At 42.1% G+C, this 14,740-nt stretch overlaps 1 long non-coding RNA gene across 1 annotated transcript in view; it reads right to left on the bottom strand.

Annotated features, from left to right (window-relative positions):
* Nucleotides 1-13,752, bottom strand: part of LOC140916499 (uncharacterized) — a 98,271-nt gene extending 84,519 nt beyond the window's left edge. The window contains exons 1-3 of the long non-coding RNA XR_012160530.1: nucleotides 13,676-13,752; nucleotides 13,430-13,486; nucleotides 3,322-3,409 (exon numbers count right to left, since the gene is read on the bottom strand). This is a non-coding gene — a long non-coding RNA (uncharacterized lncRNA). The remainder of the gene's footprint in view (nucleotides 1-3,321; nucleotides 3,410-13,429; nucleotides 13,487-13,675) is intronic.
* Nucleotides 13,753-14,740: the final 988 nt, after the last annotated feature.

Below are 14,740 nucleotides of genomic sequence, written 5' to 3'. Positions count from 1 at the left end.
ATCGTCTGGAAAGGGAGGATGCAGTGGTGGAAACTGGCTGCAACCTTCCCTTTGCTGAGCCCTAGGATGGGAAGGTTAAGGGAGCATAGAGGGCCAGGAAGACCAGGGCAGCTGAGGAATGCCTGAATCAAGACCTCCCTCCAAACAGCTTCTGTCACTACAGCTTCTAGGAAGCCTGGCCCACAAAAATAAAGATTCTCCCCTTCCTCTCACCTCTTGTCCCCAAAACCTACCAAGGAATGGGTTCAATGGTAGCACTGCCTGCTCACTATCCAGATGAATCCTCCCTGGGGATCAGAAGGCCCTGAAAGTCCAGGAAGGTGATTCACATGGATAATAAGCAGTCAGAACTAATGACGTGTTAAGAACAAAAGTGGGCTTCAGCCACCAAATTCAGATCCGGTTCCGGATTTGAAACACTCCAAAGCTTAGGAGGCAAAGCATTTAGATCTGGAGTTTTGGTTCAATCCATTATAATCTGGAACACTTGATCCCCTTGCGGGTTTAAGGTTTTGAACATCACCTGGCATTCAGATTCAGGACTTTGACTGGAATTAATCTCTAAAATGATACTACTAATAAAAATCCATTTCCATGCAAATGTCCTCACCCTGCGTAAAATGAGAGAGTACATACAGACAACATAACTGGTAGTGCATTGTTCTCAAATGCATCCGCGGTTCTTCAAAGACAAAGTTCCTAATAATCATGTAACTTAGCTCTTGTTGACCCTCAGAACACCCTTTGTTTAGTAGACATGAATAGTTATGTACTTAAAGTACTCTATTAGCATGCAGTGACACATAGCACGTAAATATATGGCCAGTCATTGTCAGGAAATTGCAGCTTTGTTTTATTGAGTATATACTCAATATATGTGCGCACTGTGCAGCTGAGTCATATCTGTCCATTGGACAAATGTATTCATAAAATATGATATAACAGATGAAGTTTGGGACTAAGAAATGTTCAGGAAAAAGAAGGGGCGCCCAGTGGTTTGGGTAGTACCCTGGGACTGGGGACCCTGCGTTTTGATTCCCTGCTCTGCTTCCTGTGTGACCTTGGACAAGTCCCTTAAAATGGGATCCAGGAAGGGACGTAGGTGTTGCAACACAGTGTGCCACAGCACTTAGAAAAGCACAGGGACGGACATTCTGATCCGCAAAGCTGAGTTAGGTGGCTGGGTTCCCGCTTCAGTGAGATGGGCACCACAAAAGGCAGCGTGTGAGGTGGGGAGATTGCAATGATGGGGGTGAGTGCTAAGCTCTGTCCCTCTCTGAGATAGGAACCTATATCTGGGTTGCAGGGAGGCACTTAGCTCTGCTTAGCGATCCTCAAACAGTAGCCAGCCACTTGGAGTTAGGCACCTTAAGTGTTTCTTGTGGGAATGAGTTAGCCACACTGACTTGCTCCACACAAACAGCTGAAGGAGATAGTGCCACCACCTACCTTATAACTTTTAGCCCAGTGATTAGAATATTCACCTGAGCTGTGGGAAACCCAAGTCTGATTCCTCCCTCTCTGCTGAGGGGGGGGACACGATTAAACAGGGATCTCTCAGGAGAGTGCTCTAACCACTGACCTATGGGATATTCTGATGTGGGGTGCCCTCAGCGGGTCTCTCCTGTGGAAGTTGTTCCACTGTGGATAAATAATGAAAGAGTGATTGAGCCAGTGACAATGAGAATGACTCTGTAGCCCAGGGTCTGGAAGGTGGGAGACCCAGGATCCAGTCCTCCTGCTCTAATCACTCTTTCATTATTTCTCTACGGTGGAATAGCTGCAGCAGGAGAAACTGAAGCCCCATGTCAACATATCCCATAGCTAAGTGGTTCCAGCATGCTCCTGAAAGGTGGAAGAGCCCTGTTTGAATCCTTTCTCCAACTCTCACAGAGCAGGAGTTGGAAATTGAACCTAACTCTTCCACATTCCAGGTGAGTGCTCTACCCACTGGGAAAAGAGTTACAATACAGATTGTCAAGGTTCCTTCCCCACTCTGAACTCTAGGGTACAGATGTGGGGACCTGCATGAAAAACCCCCTAAGCTTATTTTTATCAGCTTAGGTTAAAACTTCCCCAAGGTACAAACTATTTTACCTTCTGCCCTTGGACTTTATTGCTGCCACCACCAAGCGTCTAACAAATATATAACAGAGAAAGAGCCTGCTTGGCAACGTCTTTCCCCCCAAAATCCTCCCAAACCCTACACCCCCTTTCCTGGGGAAGGCTTGATAAAAATCCTCACCAATCTGCATAGGTGAGCACAGACCGAAACCCTTGGATCTTAAGAACAATGAAAAAGCAATCAGGTTCTTAAAAGAAGAATTTTAATTGAAGAAAAAGTAAAAGAATCACCTCTGTAAAATCAGGATGGTAAATACCTTACAGGGTAATCAGATTCAAAACATAGAGAATCCCTCTAGGCAAAACCTTAAGTTACAAAGAGACACAAAAACAGGAATATGCATTCCATTCAGCACAACTTATTTTATCAGACATTTAAACAAAACAGAATCCAACGCATATTTAACTAGATTGCTTATTAGCCCTTCACAGGAGTTCTAACCTGCATTCCTGCCCTGGTCTGGGTGAAAACAACACACAGACAGAGAGAACCCTTTGTTCCCCCCCGCCTCCCCAGCTTTGAAAGTATCTTGTCTCCTCATTGGTCATTTTGGTCAGGTGCCAGCGAGGTTATCCTAGCTTCTTAACCCTTTACAGGTGAAAGGGTTTTTTCCTCTGGCCAGGAGGGATTTAAAGCTGGTTAGCCTTCCCTTTATATTTATGACACAGATGCTGCCACCTCTTTCAATGGCCAGATTTTGAATGGACCCGATGCAGTAGGCAGCCTCTGAGCACCCTCCAGATCAGGCCCTGTACGTGACTTTGGCATTCAGCTGCCTATCATCCCTGGTTTGTGAATCGCTCTGGAGCTTAGGCAGGAGGTAGGCATCTGGATGCCTAGAGGGAGGAAGCAGTGTGCATGCCCCAAGGCAGGAACACAGGCATCGAGGGAACTTTTATCCTGCTAACTTTGGCGCCAAGAGAATTTAGGTGCTTACTGGGATTGATGGGAGTTTTGTGGATTACAAGTGGAGCCAAAACTGGGACTTAGGCACCAATGTCTGAGATTTAGGCACCTACGTTCCTTTGTGAATCTGGGCCTTAGTCTCTCTGTGCCTCAGTTCCTCATCTGTAAAATGGGGACTTTCCTACCTTGCATGGCTGTTGTGAGGATAAGATTATGAGGTGCTCAGATACTACGGTAATGTAATGAGGGCCAGGTAAGTATCAAAGATAGCTGTGAAGGGCAGTACTTACCAGGTTTGTTTGAAATGATTTATATATTCAATTGATTGTCAATTCCTCTGATTTGAATCAGGAGTCCACTTTAAACGCTTTCATCCCACTAGAGTAAAGGGAGAGAAGCTGTAAAAATAAAATTCACCATAAAAGACGTTCACTTAATAGAGAGGCAAAAAACGCCTTTGAAAGGAAAATGTTTGAGAGGGATTGTAGAAATGCATTCCCACGTCTCCTTTAGGGTACTTAATCATCATCTGTTATGACTCCCACAGGACTTTTAAGCATCATCTAACACAAGGGCTAAACGAGAGTTTGTGAAGAAAAATGTAGGTAGTGAGAGAAAATAGACATCTTGCTGAGATCGAGACTAATGTGAGACATATCAATACATTAAAAAAAATTTAAAAGCAATGACAGTTATATGCCTCCAGGAAAAGAAGAAGAGAAAAATACAAAGGTAACTTATTTTCAGTATTGCAAGTTGTAAGTGTGAGTAAAGGATGTTAGAGACCTGTATGGTTATTTTGTCATTTAATTTCAGTCCCATCTAAAGTTATTTCTCTCTATGTAAATGATATCCTCCAGGTTCTCTGGTTCTTTTTAGAATGACATTGCTGTATTTCTAGATATCGAACTAAAAGCTGGGAAGTAGCTATAAGTGCACCCCAACCCCTGTAGCTCCACACTACTTCAGTGCCACTGATGGCTATTTGGTGATTTACAGCCTGTAAAATAAAGTGATGGTCTTAGAACAATTCCCAGAGGACGCTGTCACCATTGTCCCCTTGATGGCAATCTCATCAGGGAGTCTAGGGACTGAATGACTATGCAGAGGTAGGGTAATTATATCTTTAATGTACTATCTTGCAGTGAGGCAGTGTCAACCTGCAGTGGGAGCTCAAAGTGGGGACTTAGGGCAGATTTTCAAAGGCACTTAAAGGTACCTAAAGATGCAGATAGGCCCTAAGTGGGAATTTCAAAAGTGCCTCAGCAGGTTTGGTGGCTAACACTCATTGAAATAATTTCCTTGCACCCTACCATCCCCACCACATATTTGCATATGCAGGGAGCTAGCCACAACCTGACCCCTGAATTATACTGTCACCTTACAGGGGGTCCCAACTAGTCAGGTCTGTAAGTATTATGTGGATAAGTCCAGGAGTCCATGTTTCTGTGCTGTCATTCTGGCACCTTTCATGATCACTAAACTCAACTTAAAAAATGATTGGAGAGAAAGGAAAAGCTTGTCTTTGCTACATCCATCAATCAGATGGCAGAGAAGTAATAAATCATCCTGCTACCCATTTTCTCTTTATGCATGTGTTACTATAGGACCTCAGCTACTCCAATCCGTACTGTACTGAGATAAACAGATGGCACAGTGTCGCATCACATCCAACTCAGGAGCCAGCAGTTCCCCAAATAGAATTCTTTTCTCTTTTTAAAGTGTTTATTAGTGTTTTCTCCTCCTCCTTCATCTGTATGGTCTCATTTGACTTTACTGCCCATAGTCACGTTGGCAGAGAATTAGATAAAATTTGCTGGAACTGAAAATACAATCTATCCTTCTTCCGCCCAACTGCCATATCATGAATTGTGATGAATGACCTTGAAGCCATCTGAGTAGAGTTATGGGTGGCCCATGGAAAGAATCATAGAAATGTAGGACTGGAAGGAACCTTGAGATCATCTAATCCAATCCCCTGCACTGAGGCAGGAATAAATATTATCTGGATCATCCCTGACAGGTGTTTGTCCAGCCTGTTCTTAAAAATCTGCACAGCCTCCCTAGGTAATTTGTTCCTGTATTTAACTACCCTTACCATTAAGAAGTTTTTCCTATTGTCTAACCTAAATCTCTCTCTTGCTACAATTTAGGCCCATTTCTTCTTGTCCTGTCCTCAGTGGATAAGGAGAACAATTTATCACCCTTCTCTTTATAACAACTTTTTATGTACATGAAAACTGCTATCATGTTTATCATGTCCCCCTCCCCCCCACCCAGTCTTCTCTTCTCCAAACCCAGTTTTTTCAGTCTTTCCTCATAGGTCATGTTTTCTAGACCTTTGATCATTTTTATTGCTCTTCTCTGGACTTTCACCAATTTATCCACATCTTTCCTGAAGTGTGGTGCCCAGAACTAGACACAATTCTCCAAATGAGGCCTTATCAGTGCTGAGTAGAATAGAAGATTGACGTCCCGTGTCTTGCTAACCACACTCCTGCTAATACAGCAGGATCCTATGGAATCAGTCTGACATCCTTGCTTTCAGTGTGGATAAAATCCATGTAACAAGGCAGCCAACAAGGAACCTGTGCTCCTGCAAGTGGGTTTGTGTGGAGAAGGATATGGTGCTGTAGATACCATCTCTACTGTTGCTCCATCTAGGCCTCTCTGAACTACATGTAAGGCTATTGTCCTCTCCTTCAAGTCCCTTCTCAGAACCCCCTTCTCTTCAAAAGAAAAGCAAGCTAGTATGTGTTAATAACTAGGGTGAGGGATGTGGGTTGAATGGCAATAGGGGGAAAGTCAATATTTACGTCATCACAAATCTGAATACGAACATATGTACATTTGCTATTATATAACAATTGTATATATCTGATTGGTCTGTCCCCTGCCCTTTCTATGCTTCCCACCTTCATGAATTGTGAGCTGTTTGTGGCAATCACAGCATCTACTTTTCTGACTCTGTTTTTGCAAGGTGCTGCAAATGAGCAGAGTCACACGCTCAGGGAGCTCCATTGCCTTCAGTGGGGAATGGATCTGCCTGCAGAGTTCTTTTCAGTTTTGGAGCCTGTGTTTGTGCCATGGCTTGCACAATCTAAGGTATTTATATGGTCCGCATCACCACAGTATCCAAGTGCCTCACAGTCTTTAATAGGTTTATCCTCACAACACCCAAATGAGAGTTAGGCAGCTAAATATCTGTGAGGATCTGGGCCTAAGTGACTTGCCTATGATCCCAGAAAACATCTGTGGTGCAACAGGGAATTAAACATGGGTCTCCTAAGTCCTAGGCTAGTGCCCTAATCACTGGCCATCATTCCTCTCAAGGAAGCCCTGCTTCTGATTGTGGCACTGGGTGTTGTTACTGTACAACTATAAAATAATACTACAATCACAGTGTTCGTAGTGGTGAATTCGAGAAGACCAATCACTGAAGTATTGTGGAGGCATATAGCTTGCCTTGGTTTAAAATACGATGAGACACTTATAGTGCTAAGAATAGCATCATCAGTCATAGTAGCTAGGGTAAAAGTATAAAGTCTATTAATGCTGACAGGCCAGGTCATAAACTAATCGCTGGCTAGGGTAAAGGAGAAATTTTCTTTCATAGGATAGTAGTCTCAAAATTATGTGCCTAATGGGAGGCTTCTGGATTCCTCTGAACATAGATAATTCCAGAGTTCAAAATACACATCATGAAGGGTAGCTTAACATCAGTGCTCATTGCCAGCTCATGTTCTTGTCTGTTCCTGTGTTAAAAAAGATCAAGACATTTTGTAAAGGGCATGAACAGCTAGCCAATCTAGAGGCAAACCAACCTCCCACCCAAGGGCACTGAACAATAAAGAATCCTATGGTGAGTCAGATTTAAGAGAGGAGGGAAGGAGATTAATGCCCTGGGGGAGTTGGAAGCACTGAGCCTGTAAAGAAAAATAAGGGGGAATGTTTTAAAATTGAGCAATTAGAAGCTTAGAGCCATATTCTGCTCTCAGTTAAACCGGGTTAAGTTAACTGGGGTGGTTCAATAGAAATTGTTTTCAGTGTAGTTGTAGCTGTGTTGGTCCCAGGATATTAGAGAGACAAAGTGGGTGAGGTAATATTTTTTATTGGACCAGCTACTGCGGGTGAAAGAGACAAGCTTTCAAGCTCACACAGAGCTTTTCTTCAGGTCTTGAAAGCTTGTCTCTTTCACCAACAGAAGTTGGTCCAATAAAAGATATTACCTCACCCAACTTTTCTCTCCACAGAAATCAGTAGAGACGCTCTAGACTGGTGGAATGGAACAGAGAGAAAGATTTGATGGTTAGTGTCTGTGCATCAAGGCTAAAGCTACCAAAGTTATCTGGCTCTATATGTAGTAAGTACTTTGAATAAATGCATTCTTTCCCACATCTCATATTAGCTTTGGGGTGATTCATCCATACTCATGTAGTTGTGTCCAGAATCTATTTTTCCTTTGTTGTGATTATTTCTCTCCCATTAGCCTTTGTTGTATGCATTAAGCAGTCGTGGTTCTAAGCTGATGATTTTTTTAAATTAAGGCTTGGCATGGAGTTTGTGTTAATTTAGTTGATGACAGGCTTTCATGTATGGATAATCTAGACCTAATAGCATAGTGATGATCACAGGTTGGAGAGTTCCAGAGATAGCCTTTTGTAGGTTTAAAGGCCTGGGGTTGGGGAGAAAGCTTTGCATTCTCCTAGTGGTACAATAACATGCTTGTTACTTTTTCAAAAAGCAGTTGCCTGCAGCTTCTGCTGCAGGGTTGTAATTACTCCCTTTCTGAAACACACTGTGAAGGGTATAGTCTGCTCAGGACAAACAGATTCACTCTAAGTCCTCATTATCCCAATTATGCGGGGTTTATCCTTACAGATACACAATAGAAAAACTATGGGAGAAAATAGCCAAACAAAATCAGATTCAAACTCTCAAAAGACTCGGCCTGCTTAATACATTTTATTTTCCTCTCCTCTTTTACAATCCCAAAGCAGTCAGAAGAGGTCAGCCTTTGGCCCTCAAATTAGATTTCCTAAAATGCCTAGTTTTTAAAAGGCCATTTTCACATCTCCACATTATTCCTAGCCTTTCTCTCACTCAGGCAAACCTTTAAATCCGGGCTTTAACTGTTAACATGTGTTGCTCATTAGCACTGCCTCCAGAATACCTATGCCCCACTTCTTTAAAAGGCCTGCAATCAAGCCTAGAGGAGGGAGTGGTATTTCACAAACACTAGTAGGGTCAAAACTCTGTTTATTATTTATCTGGGCATTACAGTCCTCTTAAAATCCTGGTCTGCAGAGGAAAAAAAGAAAGGTGGGAATCTAAAGGAGAGTAGAGAACGTTAGCTGGCTAGCTAGAAAGCAAAACTGTGTGCCACAAATATATATTTACCATTCTCACTAGTGCTGCTTCCTCATATCAAATACCCTCTTTCCCAGCAAATACTAGAGGCTTATGGGCTAGTTGCTTATGCATATGGCTAAAGAAAATTGCATTTTTTTATCTCTTAGAGGAAGGGATGTAAATAGAAAACAATTATGAAGAATTGATAACATTAGAGGGAGCACCACACAATTTCAATTCTCTGAACAAGTGTTGCATCCCACTAAGCTAATTCACAAAATCTTGCAGACTTGCTATACTGTTAGGTTGGGAATAAAAAGTAACAAGTGTGCAAGTTGCTGTTGTTTCTAGTGGCAATTCACACCCAAAAGTATAAAAACTACTCGGAGCACAGCGTGGGAGACATCCTTTGCTCACAACTGAAATAGCTGAAACCTGTTTTGTTTTTGTTTTCCCACTCTTCCCCCCCCCAAGATTAATCCAATGAAATTAAGTAAATTGGGGGTTCGAGCGAACCAAAATACATAAAGCCAGAGAAAGATTGGCTGTTCACTGTGTTCATGAAACAAAACACACATGGTATATTGGGCCGAATCTGATTTATGCTTGAGTAAATCCAAGCTCTAACTACTGATGTTAATGGAGTGGCTGAGATTCATACTAGAGTAGGTAAGAACAGAACCTGGCCCGTGTCTGATAGTTTCTCCTTAGTGTTGATCTAGTGCTCAGTGCTTGATTACCTTGGATTTCCCTAATGGGCAAGTTTGTTGTTAAATATTAGCTAATGCAGAAATCACCTTTAGACCATTCAAAAACAGAATCTGCTGGAAGGGTTATCACCTTTACACCTTCTCTAGACCTTCTCCTGCTTGCAGACACAGGTACACTTCCAGGCAGTGTCAGACTATTTTTAAGTATTAGAGGGGGGGAAGAAAAACATAAACACTGCTGTATTTTTCAGATTTCCTAATGCATTCAGATCAATATTTGTGACACATTGTGAAAAATTTAACTACATAGTCTTGAAGTTTTTGATTAGGTTTTGGGGCTGAAAGTGGGGCCTATTAACTTCAAAGAGTCTTTGAGAAATAATGGAGGTGATCTCAGTGGGCATGCTCTGAAAATGTCTATAGTTCATTGTGGTTGGAAAAACACAAACTGTATGCATGTAGAAAGAAAAGGAGTACTTGTGGCACCTTAGAGACTAACAAATTTACTCACAAAAGCTTTTGCTCAAATAAATTGGTTAGTCTCTAAGGTGCCACAAGTCCTCCTTTTCTTTTTGCAAATACAGACTAACACGGCTGCTACTCTGAAACCTGTTTGTATACATGTAGTTGCTTTAGGGTTTATTTACAAGTTCACACATATATATTGAAATTCATGTCATTTACATGGATATGAATCTGGGGTAACTCCACTGAAGTCAGAACTTGACGGTAATTTGGCCCATTATGACTTGCTTTGATACCATTAATGTAATTATTTATAACTCATTTGTATGTAGCTGGGGCCAAAGACATGTGGGAAGAGTGTGTCCATAGAAATCTTGTTCTGTGGTTAATTTCTCAAACAGCATTTTTATTCTTTTATCCTTACTGCTCTTCTCAGAACACAGATGTCAGTTCTCCACACCCTGTTTACATCTACAATAAAACCCAGGAGAAAACACTATAATGTGTCTCTCTTATCTGCATTTTGTATGCCTTTGTACACTAATAATCTCTCTCTTTTGCAAATGAAGACATCATCTGAAGAGGGGTAATTTGATAGCACAATTCTACTCCCATCCCAACCTCCCTTTTAAAGAAAATGAGTTGCACAGTAGGGTCCTAATGGTTCATTTACTTGTGTATATATATTTACAAACTCTTGCTAAACTGCAGCGGGTGGCGGTAAATTTTTGCTGTGCTTATGACATGGTCCTAACCAGCTCGATGAATTCTTCATGTAGCCTCAATGTTGAATCAAACAGTATTGACCTGCTTATGTCACAGGCATTTCAATCCTATCTAGGCCAACATATTATTTAGCATAATCAATCGTATCCAGTCGATTCCAGGCTTTGTGTAAGACCACTGCAATTGTGGTTTGAAAAGGGGACATTCCTCATGTCAACAGATGTTACATAAAGTCAATAGAAATAAAGTGAATCTCCTTTCTTAATTATCACTAAGACTTACAAAGAGGATTAATATGAAATCACTTTAAAATATTATACCAAGAGCTGATACTGTGCACATGCTGTAAGGGTGAGATGTGACCAAAAGCCATGCCTGCATGGGCTTTGATCTGGTCACATCTTAAAAAGTAAACGGAGTTTGGCTTCCTCTGTATTTGAATGGGCATCCTCCCATTCATGAAAAACTCAGAATGCTGTAGAAAGTGGTGATGATTACCCAGCAGGGTTACATGTACAATGACAAAATTTAGACCCAGAGTCTGGCACAGGTGCAACTTCTGCCAGGGGAAGCTGCCCTGTAAACTGGACTCACTGAAATGTCAAGTGGTAAAAATGACTGATTCCTATCTGCACTACAGCTTTCAACATGGTTACTAGTTGAGAAGGAAGAGTCTGATTTTTTTTCTTAATCTAGAACAGGCATCATAGCACTCACACTCATTTCTGCAAGGGTGTCTCAGCCAATACCTTGCTAAGTGTTAATGCACTGGAGGATAAGCATTGACGTGGGAGTCAGGAGAGATGGGGTCTCATTCTGGTTCTTCCACTGGCTTGCTTCATGTCCTTCAGTGAGTTACTTCACCAATCTGTGCACTGGTTTCCCCATCCATAAAACCAGAGATAACACTTCCCTACCTTCTGTAACAGACTTTGAGATCTGTACATGAAAAGTGCTAATTAAGAACTAAGTATAATTATGTATAATTAGGGTGACCAGATGTCCCATTTTTAAAGGGACGGTCCCTTTTTTGGGACTTTTTCTTATATAGGCACCTATTACCCCCAACTCCTTGTCCCGTTTTTTCTCAGTTGCTATCTGGTCACCCTATTTATAATCGTATAATGCCGGACCCTTTTGTTGTCCTTTTCTTTTTAAAGTTTGCTCAGTGTGAATTCACCTCTTTAATGCTGACACATTTCGAAATGAAACACAAAAACCAGACTCTTGTGAAGCATCAGGGTTGTTACAAAATTAGATGCTCTAAAATTGCAAACCAGCTTCTGCACTGATGCTTTCCTGGGAAATCCAAGCTATACTAAGTTCAAATGAGTCTTTGGTTTGTTTCAGAAAGCTTAAAAACCTTCGGAGAAACAACTTTCCACGTGTATTCATGGAAAAAATAAAAACTAGCTTAAAGTAGCTTTCTGGTAAAAGAAAATAACTGGGGGGAAAGCAGCCCTAGTAACAAAACAGCTGGATGGAAAACCTTAGAGAGAAATTGCACAATGGAGCATATACAGTGAATTCCCACTCTCTGAAAGTCAAGCTCTTTTTAGGTGTCTCACACTGGGCAGCCAAACATGGGGACACTAGCCTCACTTCTGATCACTTCAGCCAGACCCACCAACAGCAATTCCAGGCCCCAGGGCAGAACAATCAATGGGCCCTTCTCGCACACACAAGCTGCGCCCATGCAGACACGGTCCGCCTGACATTTGGGCAGTGCAGGGTTGGGCTCTGGGAGGGAGTTTGGGTGCGGAAGGAGGTGTAGGGTGCAGGCTCCGGGATGGAGTTTGGGTGTCGGATGCGGGCTCTAGGCTAGGGCAGGAGTTGGGTGCTGGAGGAAGCCAGGGATTCGGCGCTTACCTCGACCGGCTCCCGAAAGAGATCAGCACGCCTCTCTGGCAGTGGCTCCTAGGTGGAGGGCCCAGGGGGTCTCTGTGCGCCACTGCTGCTCCAATAGGAGCTGCAGAGTCGGCGCTTGGGGAAGGGCATCTTGCGGAGACCCCCTCCCCAGGGGCCGCAGGGATGTGCCGGCCACTTCCGGGAGCAGTGCGGAGCAAGGGCAAGCAGGAAGCCTGCCTTAGCCCCACTGTGCTGCTGGCAGCGGCAGCCAGGGGCCCCCGGGACCTTTTAAATCGCTCGCACCCCTGGGCAATTGCCCCTTTTGCCCCCCACCTCCTGTCGGTGGGCCTGATTTCAGCCCAAATCTATTGTGGAGGCTACCCCAATAATTTAGTCACCCAGTTTAGAATAAACAACTATTTCCAAGGGTGGAGTTTTTCTCTGCAGAAAAGTGAAAATTGTGTTAACTTTCTAGTTCTTTCCCCTACAGCAGATTGAAGATGACCTTACATTTTTGTGAATAACACCACCTTCAGACTTTTTGTCAATTTAAAAAACAAATCACTAGAGCGCAGGGAACAATTCACAATGAATAATTAATTTCACACATTTCAACTTGTTTTCTGCTTTAAGAATATACACATTTTATTAATAAATCTCTTCAAATATTCAGCCTGTGGATTGATCATTATTTATTATTATTTATTTCAGTCGCACTTGGAGGCCCTGGCTGAGATCAGGACCACTGTGGCAGGTATTTCTACACATACATAATACGACCCTACCATGGCCCTGAAGAGTTTGCAATCTAAATATTCCAGTAGTACAGAAGGAGGAAGTATTAGCTCAGTTTCACAGATGGAGAATTGAGGTGCAGAGAGATGGAAGCCAAGATTTTCAAAAGCACCTAGTGATTTAGGGTGCTTCAATGTTTCCGTCCCCAAAGTGATCTTCTTTGAAAACCGTGATCTGAATAACTTGCCCAAGGTCACACAGGAAGTCAGTGGCAGAATCAGGAACAAAATCCAGTTCTAAGTCCCAGTCTAGTGCTTTAACCTTAAAACTAGCCTTCTTCAGAGGCAGTTGCTAATATTCTGAATTGAAACCATACTTTTTATTAACTACAAGCACTCCAGCCTGATTCCGCTCATGCTTTTGGAAACATCTAGTCCACATGAGGCATGCTCAGGGAGTTGATCAAGGTTTTGCTATCTAAGAAGTCCCCAAAATGCTTTGCCTACAGATTGGCTTCTCTCTCATTTTAATAAAACAAGGTTCCATTTCAAATCATGCTCACCCTTATTCTCCTCCGCTTAGATTTGTTCTCACATATGCCCATGTTGCTTGAAGGCACCTGTTTAGATAGATGTCCCATGTAAATAAACAAGTTCAATATCGCTTCCTTTTTTACTCAGTGACAAAATTCCCATTAATTTCTAGGGTCAAGGTAATACTAATCATGAGAAGTCAAAACCAGAACTGAAAGCCACCTTGAAATTTGGGGATATGGGATCTGAACTTCCTGTGTCAATCCATCACCTACCTCTACAATACTGAAAAGACAGTGAAAGTATTTTCAGTTTTAAGAGCAGAGTCCATATGGCCAAAACTAGTTCTCCTTTTGGTTCTTTTTGTTGGCTCAGCTGGTGAGCTGGAGCCTGAGCAGGATTGTACAACTCTGAGATATATGTTTTATCTGGGAGATGGAGATAAAAGTAATAGTAACAGACACTTTCAAGATACATAGCAATATAACATAAGAGAATAGAACATATCAGTTTCTCTCTGCCATCACAAGTTAACTCAGAAATTCTGCAGTGCAAGCGATTATTTAGTGTAATTTTTATATTCTAAATGTACACATATATTTTAAAGCCTAATCATGACACCCCAGAAAATAAACAGGAGAAAATGCACTATATACATTTCCTACAGATGCTCAGTCCCTTGGTTAGTATCCTAGAACCTCAGAGTTATGAACACCTCAGGAATGGAGGTTGTTTGTAACACTGAAATGTTCATAACTCTGAACAAAGCATTTTGGTCGTTCTTTCAAAAGTTTACAACTGAACATTGACTTAATACAGCTTTGAAACTTTACTATGCAGAAGAAAAATTCTTTTAGTATACATTTAACACAGTACTGTACTCTAATTGCTTTTTTTGGGGGGGGGAGGGGGCTCTGCTGCTGCCTGATTGCATCCTCCTGGTTCCAAATGAGATGCTTGGTTGACTGCTCAGTTCGAAACTCTGGTGTTTGGGACTCTGAGGTTCTACTTTTCGTAGTGCTATCTTTTAGCGTGTTTTTTACCATAAGAGACTCTGTACCTAGAGAACGCTCATTCCAAACAAAGAATGCAGGATGTGTGACTACTCTGTGCACCAACCAGAGACAGCTGCAGAGGGATAAATGTTCCCCCAAAGCTTCCTTCACTGCCACCTATGTCATTGGAGAGAATTATCTGCTGCTTCCTTGAGACAATCTCTTTTGTTTTATGATTAAAAAAAAAGTGTGTCGTCTTTGTTTCTTTTGTATTGTGGTATTTTTCTAGGATAGCAGGTCAGATTCAGCATATATCTTCTTCATAATGATGCAAACTTTTTTATT

Source organism: Lepidochelys kempii, chromosome 8, assembly GCF_965140265.1.
Source record: "Lepidochelys kempii isolate rLepKem1 chromosome 8, rLepKem1.hap2, whole genome shotgun sequence".
NCBI lineage: Eukaryota > Metazoa > Chordata > Testudines > Cheloniidae > Lepidochelys > Lepidochelys kempii.
The sequence above is the reverse complement of the archived record's forward strand: the minus strand, read 5'-3'. Positions and strand labels throughout refer to the sequence as shown.